Source organism: Homarus americanus, unplaced genomic scaffold, assembly GCF_018991925.1.
Source record: "Homarus americanus isolate GMGI-L3 unplaced genomic scaffold, GMGI_Hamer_2.0 scaffold26734, whole genome shotgun sequence".
Taxonomy (NCBI): domain Eukaryota; kingdom Metazoa; phylum Arthropoda; class Malacostraca; order Decapoda; family Nephropidae; genus Homarus; species Homarus americanus.
Window position 1 is genome coordinate 78793 of NW_024752382.1, and position 20066 is coordinate 98858.

A 20066-nucleotide genomic window follows, 5' to 3' on the forward strand; every position below is an offset into this window, starting at 1 on the left:
ACTGGGCATCAATAAGCGCTAATTTTATTGGTCTGTTCGTGTCTCCCTAAGTCCCTGGGATGGGCGACTGGTGAATGGCGATGAGCGTAATTTGCTGAGTGAGAGTGATCGTGTTTACGAGGGGTGTGTGTGTGTGTGAGAGAGAGAGAGAGAGAGAAAGAGAGAGAGAGAGTAGGATGAAGGAGAAGATGAGGAGGCTGTCGTCTAGAGTCTCGGGGGTGGTTCTGTTGTTGTTGGGGGTCAGCAAGTAAATGACCTTTTCCGGGTTTTTTGAGAAAGGTTATCATTGGTATCTTAGGGTCACTACTATTTGGTCTCATCAAGGTCAATGTTTTGTTGGAGTCTTCCTCGTTATCCTGTTGTACGCCCGAGGCAATGAGGCAGCATAGAGGTTTGAATGGTTTTAATATTCAGTGATTACCTTAACTCTTGTGTTCTTGGTGCGTTCATTGATGTTTATAATTATCGTGGTTGTTAATGCCGTCATCAAGGTTATTAGTGTTATTATCAAGGTTGTCATTGAGGTTATTAGTGTTATTATTAAGGTTTTTAGTGTACTTTAGGTTATTTTTGTTAGTATTTAGGTTAAGGTTATGGGTGTTATTATCAAGGTTATTAGTGTTATTATCAAGGTTATTAGTGTTATTATTAAGGTTATTAATGTACTTAAGGTTATTTTTGTTATTATCAAGGTTATTAGTATCGTTTCCTTGGTTATTATTATTATCAACCTTGTTATCAGCGTTATCAATGTTATTACTATTATTCTTGGTAAGGTCTCGTGATTATCTTGTGGAGGTTTTACTGTTGTGTGTGTGTGTGTGTGTCGTCACCACCACTGATAGTTGTGTTTAACTTCTCTCTAAAACAAGGTCACAGTTGTCATTTTAAACTTTACCATTGATAGGTTAAGGTCACCAATGGCTTGTTAGTCACCATAGGTCATCACTGAGTGGGTTATTGAGGTCACTATTGACTTAAGGTCATAACTGAATTGGTAAGGTCACAAGAGGTCAGCGAGTGTGTTATGATGGTCACCGCTCATGTTATTAAGGTCACCACTTATTTTTGTTTCGTTAGGGTTATCTTGATCAGGTCATCACTTACCTGTTATCATCATCAAGGTGACAGCAGTCAATAGCGCTCCTGATAACAGACATATTTGTGATCTCATAACATCTCTAGTTAATATTAAAGAGATATGGGAAATATGCGTGTTATCCAATGTTTAATATAAGAGATTTACAAAAACAAACATCTTTTAGACCTTCCCAAGTGTGTCAAGTCTACAGTAGGTTAAATCGTTTAGGAGTTTGTCTAAGAGAAATTAACAAGACGCTGAAGCTATTCTGACAACACGGAGTTATTGTTGATGGGAAAATTAACTGGAGAAACCACATACAAGCCATTAATAGTAAAGTCAATAAACAGTGCGGTATCATGTATCACACTCGACAGTCACTCACTCTCACAGCAATGAAAGAAATCTATCATGATCTTGTTTACCAACACCTGATACACTGTCACATACTATGGGGACCTCTGGCTCTTCAAAAACACGATCTCTGGTTACTGCACAAAAGAAAATTGTACGGACAATGACCTACTTGAAAAAAAAAAGATCACACAAACGAGAAATTTGCTATATTGAAAATTATTAAAATTCGAAGATATTAACACCTACTGCTGTGCCCTCTTTGTTTACAAATCTATCAATCACCTGTTTGACAATAATTATTTCCAGTTCCGGAATAATCAGAGATATAGCATAAGGCACCCAGAGCTACTAAGACCACCCCTCATGCGCTCCTCTCAGTCCCAGACCTTCATAAAATATCACTGTGTGAAGGTGTGGAACAACTTACCCCCACCCACCCGAGCAAAGACTACGCTCCCTTCCTTTAAATCATCTCTTAAAAAATATCTATTGTCTAAGTAATAATATTTCTTGTAACACTTACTATATTTACAGTACCTGCTTTTATTGTACCATCAAAACCGTTTTATCGGAAATTATCCTGTAAATAGATAAGTAATTACCATTGCAATAAACATAATTACCAACTAGACATAATCCTGACAGCTCTGTCCTCTTGTTCAACCTTAATACTGTACACCCCAGGTTGTACTGCTCCCCCATTATACTTATGTTTTTAAATTCCACTGTAATTTATGTATATATATAAATGAAAACAATAAATGAACTAAAGAAATAATAAATAGATAAAATTAATAAATATTGAAGTGATAACCGAGGTAACATGTTCTTATTACCGCCATGTTATTGTACTATTCCAGATGATACTAAATGTTACATAATACTTCCTTGAGATAAATGTATAGTATATATCAGATGCCTAAAGAGAGCTCAGGTTCTCAACTGGCTCAGTCATGTTAATATTGTTATTATTATCCACTCTGTATCTGTGTTTTTCTGGCCAAATAAACTGTGTCAATTCAATTCAACATTAGCGGTAGAACGAGGAGGCTGGGGTTGAGGGAGGTCGTGACATAATCTGTTGTAAAATCATTCAATAAACGACACAGACTGAAGCCATGACTATACAACAGATTAACTATGGTCGAGCTCTGCTGATTTTTTTTCCTTCTGTTTTATCACGTTAATGAAGATATTGTATATGCCAGGAACAACATGAACTAACCCAAACGTAGGTGTGTGTGTGTAGTTGTGATCTTCGTCGAACCAGATAAATGATGAGTCTTTTCATTATGTGGGTGTTGGGGGGGGGTTTCCAGGGTGGTAAATTAATAAGATATTTAATTTCTCAGGGTTTTTGCTTGTGGTGGTCAGGGTTGGGTCTCAGGATGTATATAATGACAGGTAATTGGGCCGTTCATCATCATTTTTTTTTTGAAGGGCTCGGGTGGCAATAGGGCGTGGTGGTGGGTGTGATGTATTGGTGAGTGTAAGTATTGTGTTCTTGAGGCCGCCACGCCACGTTACTCTTAGTGGGGGTGTTGTTATTAGGTCCTTCATGCGTTACTTCACAGGTGGAAACGGTGGGGTGGGGTGGGGTGTGGAAGGGAGGGAGGGCGTATGGTAATGAGGGAAGACTTTCTCACAGGGCGTCTCTCTAGGTCCCTCAAACATTGTCCTGGCGACGTGGGTGGTCCTCAGTCGTCGTTCTCCCCTTCCCAGGACTCCCCATCAACACCTGAGGCGCCCGCCAACACCCGCCAAAACAAGCCAAGACCCAAATCCGCCAACACTCCCCAAACGCCGCCAAAATCCGCCACAGCTACCAAAATCCGCCAAAGTATGCCACACCACCAAAATTTAGCTTAGTTCTGCTAATGACGCTAAATGAGGGAGGGATAGGGGAGGTGGTTGGTAGGTGGCGCTTGATGGAGGGATGTGGTAGGTGTGGTATTCCGCCGCTGGTAATCCACAATCAAACTTTATTACAGCGGCTATGGATGGGGAAATTTGTGCTAAGTTAGGACGGAGGAGCATTCTCACGGTGCTTGTGGAAGAGGGGAGGAAAGGGAAGGTGGAGGTGCGGAAGAGAATGATAAAGGGAAGGGATATGAGGAAGAGAATGATAAAGGGAAGGGATAGGAGGAACAGAATGGGAAAGGAGAGAGGGGTGTGGCTGTGGACTTGTGCATTTTTCGTCGTCTGTGTAGTCTTTTGGACCTAAGTTGCTAAAGGTTGTGAAAACGGTCGTTGCCAAGTAAGATAAGGCAATGGTGAATATACTGTGGTTGTGATGGTGCAGTATGGTGACATCTGCTGTGGTTGTGATGGAGTTGTATGATGAAATATGCTGTGGTTGTGATCTGTGATGTTAACTGTATGGTGAATATGCTGTGATTGTAAGGAGGAGAAGACCAATTGGGACGGAGGTTTTAACAGGCTGTGATTTGTGATGTAACTATGGTGCAATTATGGTTCTAGAAGGTGGTGGTAGTGGTGTAGGAGAGAGGTGTGTGTCGTAACTCAGTGTTGTTGGGTCTCGTGGATCCCGAGTCCACGATGCGTTGAGATGAAGATAGTGTAATCAGGGAGATAATGGGCGTGTGCGGCCGGCTGTGGGTTTTACCTGTTCTGTTGGGTTGTAGGGACCAGGCGTGGGTGGGTGTGGGTTTTGTTGGATATCAATTCATGGAGTCGATGCAGCGAAGAATGACGATAATTATTCCGGGACTTAGAAACCTTCCATATCCAGATAGGTTAAAGAAACTAAACTTGCATTCCCTAAAAAGACGAAGAGTGCGGGGAGATATGATAGAAGTATTTAAGTGGGTGAAAGGAATCAATAAAGGAGATATAGATAAAGTTCTTATAATATACGAGCAGGATAGGACTCGGAGTAACGGATTTAAGTTGGATAAGTTTAGGTTTAGGAAGGAGATAGGAAGGAACTGGTTCACAAATAGGGTGGTGGACGAGTGGAACAAGCTTAGCAACTTTGTAGTAAATGCTGGAACGCTGGAAGGGTTTAAAAGGAGGCTAGATAGATTCATGGATGATAGAGAGTGGTGGTAACTCTCGACAGGAGCTGCCATGCACAGGCCAGCCGGCCTATTGCAGACTTTTTATGTTCTTATGGCGGTCGGTGTGGGTGGTTGTGTGGTGGAGATGGGGGTCGGATGTGGGGTTAGGTGTGGGTTGATGGGAGTCAGGTGTGGGTTGGGGGGGTTCAGGTGTGGGTGGGGTGGGGATGAAGATGGACGTGTGTGGGGGGGATGAATATGGCTGGGATCTGGGGTAGACATTGATTCATGAAGATATTAAATTGGATTGCATTAATACGAATAATTTGTGCTTGTATCGTATTACAATCTATATACCTGTATCCTTTTGCAATTACACTGTACCTGTATTCTGTATTATCTTAATAGAAAAGATCGGTATTACCTGTAGCTTTACATTTATTTCTGATTTAATGAACAAAATGGATCCATCTCAGTGTTTATGTACAAGTTTACGGAGTTGCATCATGGGGTGGGTGGAGTCCGGGATGATACTGACGCCAGGTGTGTGTGTGTGTGTGTGTGTGTGTGTGTGTGTGTCCCTCACGTGCCTCCTCCCGATGGTGGCGAGACACATCTTATCTCAGGAATTTCAAGATTCTCGTGTTGTGGTGGTGGTGCCTCATGGTTAGACTCCTTCACCACTAGCAGCGTATTTCTGTGAGCCTACCACAGAGCAAGACAGATTCTGTACCACCAATCTTTGTTGTGTTGTGAGCCCACGACACATTGCACACCTGGCTCTACCCTATAAATACTGTGCGCTTGCAAAACACCTAACTTACCCTAGTGTTGTGAGCTTGTGACAGAGTTAATCCAATTTGTTTTAGTGCACTCTGCTTCTGTCATATACAGTAACTAACACAACAAAACTCGTATCGTTAGTGTGGTCAACTTACGACACACGCAAATAACCCTATGTCTTAGAATTCCCTGAGCATGTGACAACGTAGAGGACCTCATCTTAGTGTTGTGAGCTGACGACACATGGCAGTACTCTCCTTCCCATGGTTTTCCTGTCGACAACTTAGGCAATGTTGAAAAAACCCATTGTGCTATACTTCCCAATTCTTTTCATGGAAACCGTAAACCATTCACAACATATTAAAACCAAGAGGCAGCTTTGTTATCATGTTGGGCTAACGTACACCCACTAAATATATTCGGCACCCGTGTCATACTGTATCACGCCGTAATGGTATCGAATAATTTTTTAGTGGGTGTAAATACGTAAGTGCGTGCGTGTGTGTGTGTTATCTATGAGACTTGATATCAGTCAATCAATCAGGGGTGACAGTGCGTTATCATCTTTCTCCCTCCGTGGCTCCTCCTTTCTTTACCCTATTGGAGCGATCGGTGACTTGGGTGCAGTGGTGGTGATTGAGAACCGTTCCCTCTTCATAAGTCTCCACACTTTTATGGATCATTTGTTGACTTGTATATCGTTTAGGGAGACATGAGAAGTTATTCCTCATGACGGCCCTGACTCACGTGCTTATCCTCTTGACTACCTGATGACTTGTTACTTGGGAGGATAAATCACAAGGTGTCGTTCAAGTACTCCAGTATAAAGTGTGGTTGTTTCAGGTGATAGCTCAAGGGTATCTGGAGGTTTGTAGGTGTCGCGTTAGTTGATAAGGTCTTTCAAGTGTCTCACCTCAAGCATGATTGATTCGCTAATTCAAGAGGTTTGAGTCAGGGGGAGAGGGCAAGTGGAGGTTGGGAAGGAGCAAGATTATATCAGAGAGAGGGGGTTTTCTAGGGGGTCGGGGAAGGGGTCGTGTAAGCGAGGAGGATGGAGAGGTCTTTTAGGGGAGGAAGAGGAGGGGGGGGGGGGCAAGGTGAGGTCAACGGTGAAGAGTAAGAGCAAGTGGGTGGGTGGGGGTGATTGAGTGATACCTGGGCCACCGGTCTTTGGGGGACTACACCACTAATTACCCAGCAGGAGGGGGCGGCCCTGGTTTTCACGCTTTCACACTCACTGTTACACCACCTACCGCACCGTACGCTACCACTTCTTACCCTGCCGCATCGTACTTGGGGGAAATATGTCAGTGTTTTCCTCTTCTCATTTATTTTCAGAATGTCTTTAACTGACTCACTAAAACTGCTACATAAACCTGACGGCGATAATGACTGTACCGTAATCTGATGTGTCCCCTCGTGGCAAGTAGGAATACCGTGAACTAAAGAAATGTTCTGATAACTCGGTACGTGATTGGTATTAGAAGGTATTACACTTGACTTTTATTGAGATGGGTGTCAAAAATCTCTTCGTGTTATGGATGGAATTATCTTATTGTATGTCTTAATTATTTATTTATTTTTTTTCATATTTTTTCTTCTGTTGTCGATGCTTCAACTCGTTTGATGAGTGAGGAAGAGGAGTGTCTAGCGATTGATATGTGTTAGTGTGTGTCTGTAATTATAAAGTTTTAAAATGAACTGTGGTGTCGGTTTTCAACGGAATTTAACTTGGTACAAATGGTATGTAATATAAACGGGCGATTTTTTAATGTTTTTTTCAACGGAATTTCACACAAATGGAAGGGGGTATTTTAAAGGGTTGTGACGGCGGCGCTCTTGGAGGTTTTTGAAGACAGTGTCCACTACCGCGCGGACAGGATGCGGGACTTCAGCGAGAGGTAGTAATTAAAGCGTTGGGTGGCTGGTCTCGGAACCCAATCGGAACAGGTAAATTACAGGTTAGTTAAGAGAGTGGTCTGTCGTCGTGGTGGTTATCAGGATCCAGCACAAGGAGCCAAAGCAAGCTGATGGTGTGGTGAGGTGGGCTGGGCTGCTGAGAGCGGGAGATAAAGGTGGGAGGAAGAGAGAGAGAGAGAGAGAGAGGGAGGAGGAGGAGGAGGAAGAGAGAGAGCACACACGCTATCAAGTAATCATATATAGCACTCCACCAATCCATCCTATTCCCCTCTCCCGTCCTTAGAGTAAAGCGGTTATACTTCACCTTCTTCTTCTACCCAGTCCTCCTCTTCTACCCTCCTTCCCCCCCCTCCTCCTCCCTCCCCCCCCCCTTATAGGCACCAGGAGGACGATCCCCTATAGAGATACATATAGTGTGTCGCTAGTCTAGGGAACACGGCGTCAAATCCTCTTATAGACAGGGCGATGTAGAGGAAGATAAGTGAAGAGAATGGCAGAATGGGAGGTGTGGTGTGGATACGCGAGAGGAATTGAGGAAGTTTGAGACGTAAGGACCGAGTTTCCTTGATCGAGTGGGGAAGTTATCACTCGACAGATCGAGGAACGTGTTTAGTAAGCTGGCTGGATGGATGGGTATAGGGAAGGGCGAATGGACGGACGAAAGCTTGATTGAAGAAATGGACTGGTGGAAGGAAGCTTAAATGAAGAAATGGACGGACGAAAGCTTGATTGAAGAAATGGACTGGTGGACGGAAGCTTAAATGAAGAAATGGACGGACGAAAGCTTGACTGAAGTAATGGACTGGTGGAAGGAAGCTTAAATGAAGAAATGGACGAAGCTTGAATACGTAAATGGGTGAAAGATGATGCCAATAAATGAACCAACGGACAAAAGCTTAAATGAAAAATCGGACGGGCGGACGGAGTAAATTGAGGAACAGACGGAAGCTTGAAGGATTAAAGCTTAAATGTGGGAAAGTAATCTTAATAAGTCTTACAAGGTAACCAGAAAGTAATCTAACTTGAGTGTTTGTAAAGGTAACCAGAGAAAGTAGTATATTGTGAGACTGGGAAAGTAATTGGAAAGAAAGTTAAAAAAGTTAAATTGCAGGAAAGTGGCCAAAAATGGGGTATAATTTGGATGGAGGAATAGAAGCCAGTAGTGTAATTTGAGTGTAGGGAAGTAGCCAGTAGTCGAGTATAATCTGGGTGTAGGGAAGTAGCCAGTAGTCGAGTATAATTTGGGTGTAGGGAAGTAGCCAGTATTAGAGTATAATTTGGGTGTAGGGAAGTAGCCAGTAGTCGAGTATAATCTGGGTAAGTAGCCAGAAATTAGGGCCAAAAATAAGGGTGAAAATGGCCGTCGGTAATTAAAGGTGCAGCAGGTGTGTTGGGTCCCGTAGTCAGCTGATTCCACCTCCCCACCTATAGTCAGCTGATCCACCCACCCATACCTATAGTCAGTTGATTCTCACCTGTATAGTGTCAGCTGTGTCACGCTGATGACCGTTCCGGGTGATGAGAGTGACAGGGAAGCGAGAATGAAGAGTGATGGGGTTAACGGAAGAGGGGGGGATGGTCGATAGGAATGGAGGAGGGAAGAGGAGCCGATGGAAACCTATGGTCCTCTTCTCTCCTCTTCTCTTCTCTTCTCTTCTCTTCTCTTCTCTTCTCTTCTCTTCTCTTCTCTTGATACGAACGTCTATAGAGTGTACAGTGTGGTATGAGATGATTAAAAGGCGAGAGAGAGAGAGAGACGCCTGGCTTGTGTCGACTCGCCAACAGGTATACTATCATCTCACAGCTACAGGCCAGGCCCCCCCAATTCCCTAGACACTCACAGACCGAGTGTCGAAGGGGTTATATTTTCGGCTTGTGTCTGTTTGTTTCGTGTCTGTGTGTTTGCCTCGTGTCTGTTGTGGTGGTAATGTGTGCTGCAGAATTATCATAGTCGGAAGTTATTAAAGTATTGTAATTTATGGATAATTTATGTAATATTACTTGAACTTCTTGTTATGGTAGTTATCTGAATTTAGTTACTTTACTGATTGTGTCGGATACTGCGATAACGGGCATTTTCACGTGTCGGATACTGCGATAACGGGCATTTTCACGCTAACCTAACCCAATCCACACTATTTAACCTATACTAAACCTAACCTCACCTAACCCAACCCAACCTAACCTCACCTAACCCAACCCAACCTAACCTCACCTCACCTCACCTCACCTCACCTCAACTGTTTCATCACGACCACCACCAGCGGGGCAAAATGAACGCCATTTGTAATCCGATAATTACAGCCTTCCATAATCGCTTTCTTTCTCTCCCCCGCCTCTACAAAAGACGTGGTGGAGGTTCTTAAAAGTGGGTGGCGCTACGAGGGTCATTTTATTCAACTATCGAAGCCAGATAGTGTGGCGCTGACCATTAATGTCAAGGAGGTGGGAGGAGCAGATGATGGGCAGTGGGGAAGGAAAGGAAGGGGAGGAAGCCAGATAGTGTGGCGCTGACCATTAATGTCAAGGAGGTGGGAGGAGCAGATGATGGGAAGGGGAGGAGGTATGGGTGGCAGTGGAGAGGGGGGGGGAGGAGGTATGGGTGGCAGTGGAGAGGAGGGTGGAGAGGGGAGGAGGTATGGGTGGCAGTGAGGAGAGGCAGGAGGCATGGGTGGTAGTGGAGAGGGGAGGAGGCAAGGGTGGTGGGGAGGGAAGGGAGGAGGCATGGTGGTAGTGGGGAGGGAAGGGGAGGAGGTATGGGTGGTAGTGAGAGGAGGGGCAGGAGGTATGGTGGTGGTGGAGAGGGGGCAGGAGGTATGGGTGGTGTGGGAGAGGGGCAGGAGGCATGGGCAGGTGGAGAGAGGGCAGGAGGTATGGGTGGCAGGAGAGGGGAGGAGGAGGAAGTGGTGGTATGGGTGGTAGTGCAGAGGAGGGAAGGATAGGAGGGATGGAAAGGGAGAGGGAGGGCATGGGAAAAGAAGAGGGGATAAGGAGGAGTATGGGTGGTAGGAGAGGGGGTAAGGAAAGGGAAATGAGAGGGGAAGGAAAGGGAGAGGTGAAAAGGCGTTGGAAGAGAAGAGGAAATAAAGGGGAGTACGGGTGCCAGGGAAGTGGAAGGGTAGGGAAAGGACTGAAGAGAGGAGAAAGAATCATGGGGGTGAGAGAAGAGGAAGAGGATGGGGTAGTAGGGGAGAGGTGAATGGCATGAGAACAGAAGAGGAGGAGGAAAGGGGAATGGACAAAGGAATGGAAGTAAAGGGATGTTGGAGAGCGGAGGAGAAGAGAAGCGGAGGGTTAGAGACTGGAAGGGGGTCGGGGGAGGTTTGGAGATGGGGAAGAGGTGGGAAGGGGGGAGAAGGTGGAGGGGCAGATCTGGAGGAGGAGGTTGGAGGGTGAAAAATGAGGAGAGTGAAGAGACAGGTACCCGGTCATTTAGTGTGTGCCGTGGACAATGCTGAATTACAGGGTGGGGTCGCCTGTCCTGATGAACCTATTCTCCCCACACACTTCTACCTACCTACCTACATCTACCTACCTGTACAGAACACGAAATAAGTATGCTAAGACAACTCCACAGAATTTACCTATAGTGTTAGTTCATATAAGAGAGAGAGAGAGAGAGAGAGAGAGATATCTTTCGTTCTGGTAATGAGAGGTGGCAGTCAAGAGGGTCATTCCATAATCTACACCTTCACATTCCTCCTCCACCCTCACACCTTCCTCCTCCCCAACCACTTTCTCCACCCCATCCTTCTCCTCCTCCACCCCTTCTCCTCCTCCATCCCTTCTCCATCCCTTCTCCTCCATCCCACACCCTTCTCCACCTCTACTCCTCTCCTCCACCCCACCCACTTCTTCATCTCCACCCCACCCCTTCTCCACCTTACCCACCATCTCACCTCCACCCCACCTGTCCTCCACCTTTCTAACCCCACCTCTTTTCCCCCCCTTTTCTACCCTCTGATTGTAGTGGACCTTTTTCACTTAGAATTTTCCGCCAGTTTGCTTGAAATCAATTTTATACCCGTGGAGGAATCTGTTTCCTAGCAGTTGCTTTCCGTCGCGGTGCTTCAAATCAATTATTGTAGTCCTCGTCTTCTCACGTTAAGTCCCAGGTAATTATTGGTTTGTGGGTATTTGTCTGTAAGAAATATTATCATTCTCTCACACACACACACACACACACACACACACACACACACACACACACACACACACACACTAGCTGCCAATCGGTTTGTTTCCGGGTTGTTTGCTGGGCTTCAGTTGTCACACGTGCGCGCGAATTTCTTTCTTGAATAATTGGTTTTGTGGCGTCTGCTTGAAGTTGATTATCATCGTGTGTTGTGTGCGGTCGCTTCCAGACGATTGATTTTCGGCTGTTTGCTTGAAATCACTTGTCATCCGTGCACACATTTGCTCCCTGACAATTGCTTTACAGCTGTTTGCTTGAAGCCGGTTTTTATTTACGTGTAAAATGGGTTCCTCTCTCTCTCTCTCTCTCTCTCTCTCTCTGTCTCTCTCTCTCTCTCTCTCTCTGTCTCTCTCTCTGTCTCTCTCTGTCACTCTGTCTCTGTCTCTCTCTCTCTCTCTCTCTCTCTCTCTCTCCCTCTCTCTGTCTGTGTGACAATGTGTGTGTGTGTGTGTGTGTGTGTGTGTGTGTGTGTGTGTGTGTGTGTGTTAACGCGCGTGAAACCGTAATTACAGAGTGTACGGGATGGGACTGGAGGCTGTGGTCGCCACCCGTGTTTATGACATGGTGGTGGTGGGCGGCACTGACCCAGGCTGGGTTGTGGGCGTGACCTGACCCACCCTCCCTCCTCCCGACGTGGGCGGTCATGGAGGGGCGAGGGCGGGGCTGCTGTCAGTCACACATCCAGCTGTCCTGCCTGCCCACCCAACTTTTCCACACACTTCCACCTACTCACCTTCTACACCCACCCATCCGCCCACCCACCTACCCACTCCTCCACACCCACCTACCCACTCCTCCACACCCACCTACCCTGCTCCACCCCACCTACCCCTCCTCCCACCCCACCTACCCCTCCCTTCCACCCACCTACCCCTCCTTCACCCACCTACCCACTGCTCCACCCATCTACCTCCTCCACCCATCTACCCCTCCTCCACACCCATCTCCCTCCTCCACCCACCCCTACCCACTCCTCCACCCACCTACCCACCCTAGTCGTGTACACCCGCCGCCCACCACCCACCTATGTGTTGTATTTCCTGACAGATGAAGGTAAGGTTAATGTGCTTGGCTAGTGTCTGGCAGTTATGGTGGGCGTGGTGACTGCCTTAACCTTCCCGGGTCTTCGTGTTATCTAAACTAAATAAAATAACTCTTAACCTGACCAACCATAACCCACCCTAATATAACTCAACCCGTCATAACCAAATGTAACCCACCGTAATATAATTCAACCCGTCATAACCCAACCATAACCAAATCTAACCATAACCTAACCATAACCAAATCTAACCCACTATAACCTGACCAGAACCAACCCAACCCGTCATAACCCATCGTAACCTAATCTAACCAAACTTACGGGTTTTGTATGGAAATTTTGCGTCTAGTTCCAAATCGGGTTTTAAGATTGAGATTTGTCCTTTTGAGTTATCACACACACCTGGTCCCTATAATCCAGCACCTGGTTCAGATTACCGCAGGTGCTCTCCTCACAAGTCTCTCACCTTTGGCCATTACCTTACCTGGCCGGATGATATTACCTCACCTGGATACAAGTACAATTTAGGGTCGTTACTGGTTAGGTGGACGGTTTAGTGGTTCAGTTACTTTCACCGTGTGTCGTGTCCAAGAGTCGTTTAAAACCCTTTTATGTTCTGTGGTATAAACGATGCTGAATTTCTCTTCCGGATTTAAACATCTTTGCTCTCTCTCTCTCTCTCTCTCTCTTTTACACGGTTCTCCTCTTTCTCCCCCTTCCTCTCATCCTTATCCCTCTTCCCTCCACTCCACCCTTCCCTCACCCCCTTGACGTGGTAGTCCAAGCTTCCTGTGATGAGATAATCCAGGTTAGGATAAACCAGAGAGGCGGGGGCTCGTCCAGCTGGTCACCGGGCCGTGTACCAGACAATACCGCTCTGATTATGTTAACTCGCTCCGTACTACACAGAGACAGACAAGAGGTGCCACCCAGCCCCAAGTGGTAATTCTCCTATCTCGTGGATGTGTGAAGTGGAGGAGGGGGAAGTGGAGGATTAAGGCGGACTCAGTGGAAAAAAAGGTTGTGGATTGTTTATGACAAGACACTGATATGATCATGTCATAAATGTCATAATGAAATCACAACTGTACAGAAATCAAATACATGTTAAACCTATAAAAAAATTCCAATGACTAAATTTGTGTTTCAAGTTAAGTTCTTTCGCAGATATGGAGAAATAAAAGTAAAATGAAGCCACTGGACTTGAATTTGCTTTCATAAGACCAAAAGTTATGTGCTGGCAGGAATTCCTCTCTTCATGTATATGTTTTGAAATATGCTCTTACAGATATAAATTAAAATAATAGCCGGTACAACAATACTTCACAAATATTTGATAAAACAGGAAACATTCAAATCACTTGTCTTAATGCAAAATAATTTCATACTCATTTTCGAGTCACAGCTGCTAGTTTTAGTTTCGAGTCACAGCTGCTAGTTTTAGTTTCGAGTCACAGCTGCTAATTTTAGTTTCGAGTCACAGCTGCTAGTTTTAGTTTCGAGTCACAGCTGCTAGTTTTAGTTTCGAGTCACAGCTGCTAGTTTTGGTTTCGAGTCACAGCTGCTGGTTTGTTTCTGGTTCACAGCTGCTAGTTTGGTTTTCGGAGTCACAGCTGCTAGTTTTGGTTTCAGTCTGGCTGCTGGTTTTAGTTTCGAGGTCACAGCAGCTGCATAGTTTGGTTTAGTCACAGCTTCACTAGTTTTCGAGTCACAGCTGCTAGTTTTAGTTTCGAGTCACAGCTGCTAGTTTTAGTTTCGAGTCATAGCTGCTAGTTTTAGTTTCGAGTCACAGCTGCTAGTTTTAGTTTCGAGTCACAGCTGCTAGTTTTAGTCGTTGATTTGTTTTATATGCAGGTTGAAGAGGAGTTAATATGCATGTACTGTAGTATGAAAATATTATTTATGGCAAGTTAACGTGTCAAAAACTTAGGAATTAAATCACTGCTTTAAATCATAACAACCCTGTCTGTTTTAGTAATGATAACCTTTAAAACATTATTTCAGAGATGTTATGTTTTTCCAGCCATATTTGTTTTAATCCTTTATATCTATACACGGTGTGAGGCCGCCCTTCCTGCTATCTATCTCGAGGGATGAGTCAAGCAGGTATCTTAGTCGGTCTATTGCCGGGAGGAACCTTGATCATCTCTTTCATGTGCTGACGACTGTATTCAGTTCGTGGTGCCCGGGGCGGAGGTGGTTGCAGTGTTAGCGTGTCTCTGATGATAGTGTTGATCACTCGTATTACTGGCTGGCCGGCCTAGGGTACGTCCAAGGTGTCCTGCTAGTTAGACCTCCAGTGCCTCCTTACATCTGTCATGTAGGCTAGCAGCTGTCACCAGGAAGGACGTTGGCGAGTACACGCGTCACCCGAGGGAGTACTTAAGAGAAATAGGGGACATTATTTTGTCGTCGTGGGGACTCCAGATGGTCTAGTAGCTTAAGGGAACACTGCCCCGTTATCCAGTTGCGACAGAGGACAGAAACTGCTGTATAATACCGTGAGTTGTGTCGGGGTCATTGGAGTTTGTTTGTCTCAAGAAGTTTACAACTATGCTATTAGTTCTTGCACATCAGTACAGGTATATGTGCATCACAGGCCCAACACTTTTAACATTTTAAATAAGACAAACGGAAGTTCGAAGCCCTATTGAGATCTTGAAACAGAAAGGGAAGAGTATCGTCGTTGAACCAGGCTGACTGGGGTGTGGTGGCGGTAACTGTGTATAAGGCTATCAGTTACCTGTGATATATGTTGTAACCTAACTTGTTGATTTAAATTAACACGTACAGTTATATCCTAAAATAGACTAAAAATTATAGTGAGACTGCCTCAATTTCGAACGTTCCCTCTACACTAGTTAAGGAACAAAATTGGGGTAGCGAGTTTTTCCAGTGATTCATTGTCGATTTTATCTGGTGTTAAGTGTACATATCTAGTTCAAGTAATGTCTCGGTGTAATTTTGACAATTTCTGTGACTTTATTTTGTGATTATCTCAATTCATACAGTCAGGCGTATTTGTACATCTTCACCAAGTGGGAATATTTATGGTAGGAACTTAGGAGAGTGAGGGCCTGGATGATCAGGTTGTCACCCAGGAAGGCTGGTCGAGGAGCTGCAGGGGTGGGAGGAGCCCCCAAATCAAGGCCATGTAAAGACAGAGAGATGGTGCCGGGGAATTATGGGTCATGGGGTAATATAGCACACACACACACACACACACACAGGGGGCGCGCGCGCACATAAAAAAAGAGAGAAGGAGAGAGGGGAGGACATTTACACACACGGGTCAAAATGTAATTTAAGATGGGAAATGCCGGGCGTGATGGTGTGGTGTGTGGATGTTAATGTGTAGTGTCCACGGCATTATCAGTGCCCGCGCGGTAAAATGTTTATGGCCGCATAAATTTGTCAGCACCTCCCGTACACAGTGTTTGCTTACCTGCTTGTGTTCTAATGCTTGTGTGAGGCGCCTTGCTGAATGACAAACACCAAATGACAAACACTTGCAGTAACTGTTGCTGCAAGTACCAGAGAATTTGAAGAAAAAAAGTAGCTATAGCGCAGGAGGTGGGCGCCTCGAACTGGTTAACTATGTTACCGATAAGGGCAAATGGTTTCAGTCTTAATAAACAAGAATTTACAGAGGTCACTACTCTAAGGTACGGTTGGCCAATAGAAGGTTTGCCCTCCCAATGTGTGTGGCTCTTCCTATGACGTCGATCACGCCATAGTGTGCAAGAAAGGGGCTTCATATGCATGAGGCATGACGAAGTAAGGGATCTCACAGCAATTAGGTTGAAGGAAATCTGCCGTGATGTCATGGTAGAACCGACCCTCCTTCCATTGAACGGTTAGATCTTCCAACATAGGATTTCAAACACATCCAACGAAGTCCGTGTTGACGTCAGTGCGCGAGGATTCTGGACGCGGGGATAGCGAGCCTTCTTCGACATCAGGATTTTTTTATCCCATGGCCGCATGTCACCGTAACTTAGCTCTCGATGCTGCACACAGGAGGTACGAGAACGACAAGATAAGGGCATATGGGGAGAGAATTCAGAACGTTGATCAAGGCAGCTTTACTCCTCTAGTGTTCACAACCTCTGGTGGGATGGGACCAAGATGCTTCTACGCCAGACTCGCAGAGGTGCTATCCGAACAGAAGCAGCAGCCCAGAAGTTATGTTACAGCCTGGATGAGATGTTGACTGTCCTTCTCTCTCCTTAGGTCGGCTTTGCTCTGCCTGAGAGGAACGAGAGCTTCGGCCCCAAAGCCGACAACAGCTGCCGATATTGACTATGAGGCTACAGTCACTGAATGCCGCATAGATCTGTGGCTCAACTGATTCAACACAGACAGGATAGCTACTTATGTATTAGGATATTTAATATTAAGGTAATAAAATGGCAGCGAAGGTGTGGCTATTGGGGGAGGCTGGATGTCATGAGGGGTGGGCAGGTTATGCCTCTCATACTTCTCTTTTAATTTGTCCCGTCAAGTTTAATAATTACCTCCACTCACTGGCGATCACTATCTACCTGCTGCTGGCGACTCATGGTGCTTCTGGTGGTAGTTGGTGGTGGTGATAGTTAATGGTGATTGTGGTAGTGGTGATTAATAGTAATTGATCTTGGTGGTGGTTGTGGTAGCTGATGGTGCTTGTGGTGGTGGTTGTGGTAGCTGACGGTGCTACTGGTGATTGTGGTACTGGTGGTTAATAGTGATTAATCTTGTTGGTGGTAGTTGGTATTGCTGGTGGTGTTGGTTGATACTGGTGCCCCTGGTGGTAGTAGTAGTGATGGTTGACACTGGTATACTCTAGGTGATCGTGGTTATAATGCGACTGAATGGTAGCCAAGTGTTGATGTTGGCGATAACGGTTCTTGGTATGAGGAGGTGATGGTGGCAGCGGCTATCTTGCTACTACCGGTGATGCCTTGGTGATGGCTATCTTTGCCCCTGCTGGTGATAATGGCGATCTTGGTACTGGTTATGTCGATGGTTATCTTGGCCTGCTTGCCCCTCTTGGTGATAGCGGTCACTGGTGGTGGCTGGTGGCGGGTAATGCTGGTGGTGGCTGGTGGCGGGTAATGCAAAGTGTGTGTGTGTGTGTGTGTGTGTGTGTGTGTGTGTGTGTGTGTGTGTGTGTGTGTGTGTGTGTACTGATCGGGGAGGAGATATCTCGTCTGGCAATCTAGATCTTGATATCTTTGCTACCGTTGATGAGGGTGATGATGACAGGGGCTAGCCAGGTGAATTGTGTCTGTTTTTACTCCTCATATTGTTCATTTCTGTTCCTTTTTTTTCTCCTTTCACTTCCTCTTCTCTTCCCTTTCCTTATTCCCTATCTACTTTCCTCTTCCTTTTCCTTCCTCCCCTCCTTTCCTTCCCTCTCCTTTCCCCCCCCCTCGCTCTCTCCCGTTCACTTTCCCCCCTCCACTACTCCTGCCCCTCAATTTTCTCCTCCCCCACTACTCTTACCCACCCCCCCCTCCCCCCCACCCCCTCCCCCATGCCCCCTCCCCCCACCCCCCATACCCCCTCCCCCATGCCCCTCCCCCATGCCCCCTCCCCCATCTCTCCCCCTCCCCGACTCTCGGTATCCTATATATTAGTTGATTCTTATCACGCTGGTATCACTGGTTGGCCTCCCTGACGTGTGCATGTATGGGAGAGACCTGCAGAGAGAGAGACACGAGATTGTGGGGTGTGAAGACGTCAAGTGATGGTACTCCTAGTATTGGTGGGCGTTGGTTGGGCGGCGTTGAAGAGGGCCTTATGGACGGGGCACTATGGCGTTGAAGGGGGAAGTACTGTCATTACCCTGAGAGTTGACTCCATCTTGAACGTCGGTGTGTACACGTAGATGTGGTTGGGATTAATTCACGATCCCAAGTCTTCTACTGAAATGAGGCTTCTGTGTGTGTGTGTAGGGGTGGGTGGGGAGGAGCACCCAAGACCACAGTGGCTCGGCCCCTTGCATGACCCAAACAAGTTTCATCAAATTGAATAAGTTGATTTTATCTGGTAAATGGCAGGGCGTCACCTGTGTACCTCCTCTGTCCGCGTTGCTAATGAGGGATCTCTCAACCTTCAAATTGTTTCCAAACTTCGTCTAAATGTTAATGTACAATTTTGACGAGATTGGAATTAATATCTGGCTTTTGGGTTTTTATGTCATGTGTACAGGATGGTGTGGGCAAGTAATGTACGTGGGTGGGTTATGTGTACAGGGTGATGTGGCCAACTGTACAGGGCGATGTGGCCAACTGTACAGGGTGATGTGGCCAACTGTACAGGGTGATGTGGCCAAGTGTACAGAGTGATGTGGCCAAATAATGTACGTGGTATATGTGTAGGTTTTGTGGCTGTGTACAGGGTGAAGTGGCCAAGTAATGTACCGTGCGTGTTTGACTTTGTACAGGGTGATACCGCCAAATATACAGGTTGATGTGGCCAACTGTACAGGGTGATGTGGCCAAGTGTACAGAGTGATGTGGCCAAATTAATGCAGTCAGGTGGACTTAAGTAGTATACCTGTACTGTTATTACTTTAGCATTTCCTTACCTGTAACAAAACACAAGCTAATGTCTTATGGACTGATACACTAAATGAACTGAAGGTAAACACGGACTCCTGTGTCGGTAAAATAGAAATGTCATCGCGCAATAATATTAGTGTGGAATTTTATACAATAGTTGAATAAAAGAGATGAAATGTTTACTTTTCTCTTGTACTTGTAAGTTAATTTAGTTTGATTATTTTTTTTCTGATTATATCGGATTAAAATGAATTATATATTTTTTCTATGTTATTTATTTACCTGTTGATGATTGATGTTTTTAGTTGTATTGTTAACTCTGTATTTATCTTTTATTACAGGTATGTGAAGTGAAAATTACCATATGAGAAACTGGCTGGTTGACGAAGTGACTTAGTTCGACTGACTTATTGGATTGACTGACTTACTGAATGGTTGACTTGACTTGATTGCCAGACATCCTGACTGACTACCTACCTGGGAGCATCGTGTGAATTCAGGCGTTGTTCTGGGTAAGTAAAATAATTCAACTTGGAGATATTCATACCACTGTGCTTTACACACCCGTCAGTCCATCCTTCCGTCCCATCCCATCTTGTAGGCAGAATTAATTGCCAAACATCCATACGGGGTTTCCCAAGACGTGTATGGTCGAATTTTGCATTTTAACATATTTTTATTTCCAGTACCTACGATATGTGTTTTATATCAAGGACGATTATATTCTGTGGTTTAACAAGTTATTTATTTATTTTTCATTGAATTGTTTTAAGTTTATAAAGTGGGGTTTAACAACTATTATTTTTGCTTAATTGCTTGTTAATGAGATATTCGAGGTTTAATTAGTGCGAAAATTTATATGCTTACTTATTTTTTGTTTATGTACAACACAACATAATATTTATTTTTGTTGTTGTACGAGATAATTTGTTGATGTTTATGAAGACGTGATGACAACACGGTATTGCCTCAAAGGTTAAATATAATGAGAGACTGCTGCTTGAAGACTCTCTCTCTCTCTCTCACAGTGCGCATGTTAAGAAAAGAGAAACCACCACAATCCACGCAGAGAGAGAGAGAGAGAGAGAGAGAGAGAGAGAGAGAGGAGAGAGAGAGAGAG

The 20066-nt window shown here is 45.2% G+C and overlaps 1 long non-coding RNA gene across 1 annotated transcript in view; it reads left to right on the forward strand.

The window, feature by feature from the left end:
• Positions 1-19306, forward strand: part of LOC121855079 — a 46886-nt gene extending 27580 nt beyond the window's left edge. The window contains exon 3 of the long non-coding RNA XR_006086709.1: positions 19288-19306. This is a non-coding gene — a long non-coding RNA (uncharacterized LOC121855079). The remainder of the gene's footprint in view (positions 1-19287) is intronic.
• The last annotated feature ends 760 nt before the right edge of the window (positions 19307-20066 follow it).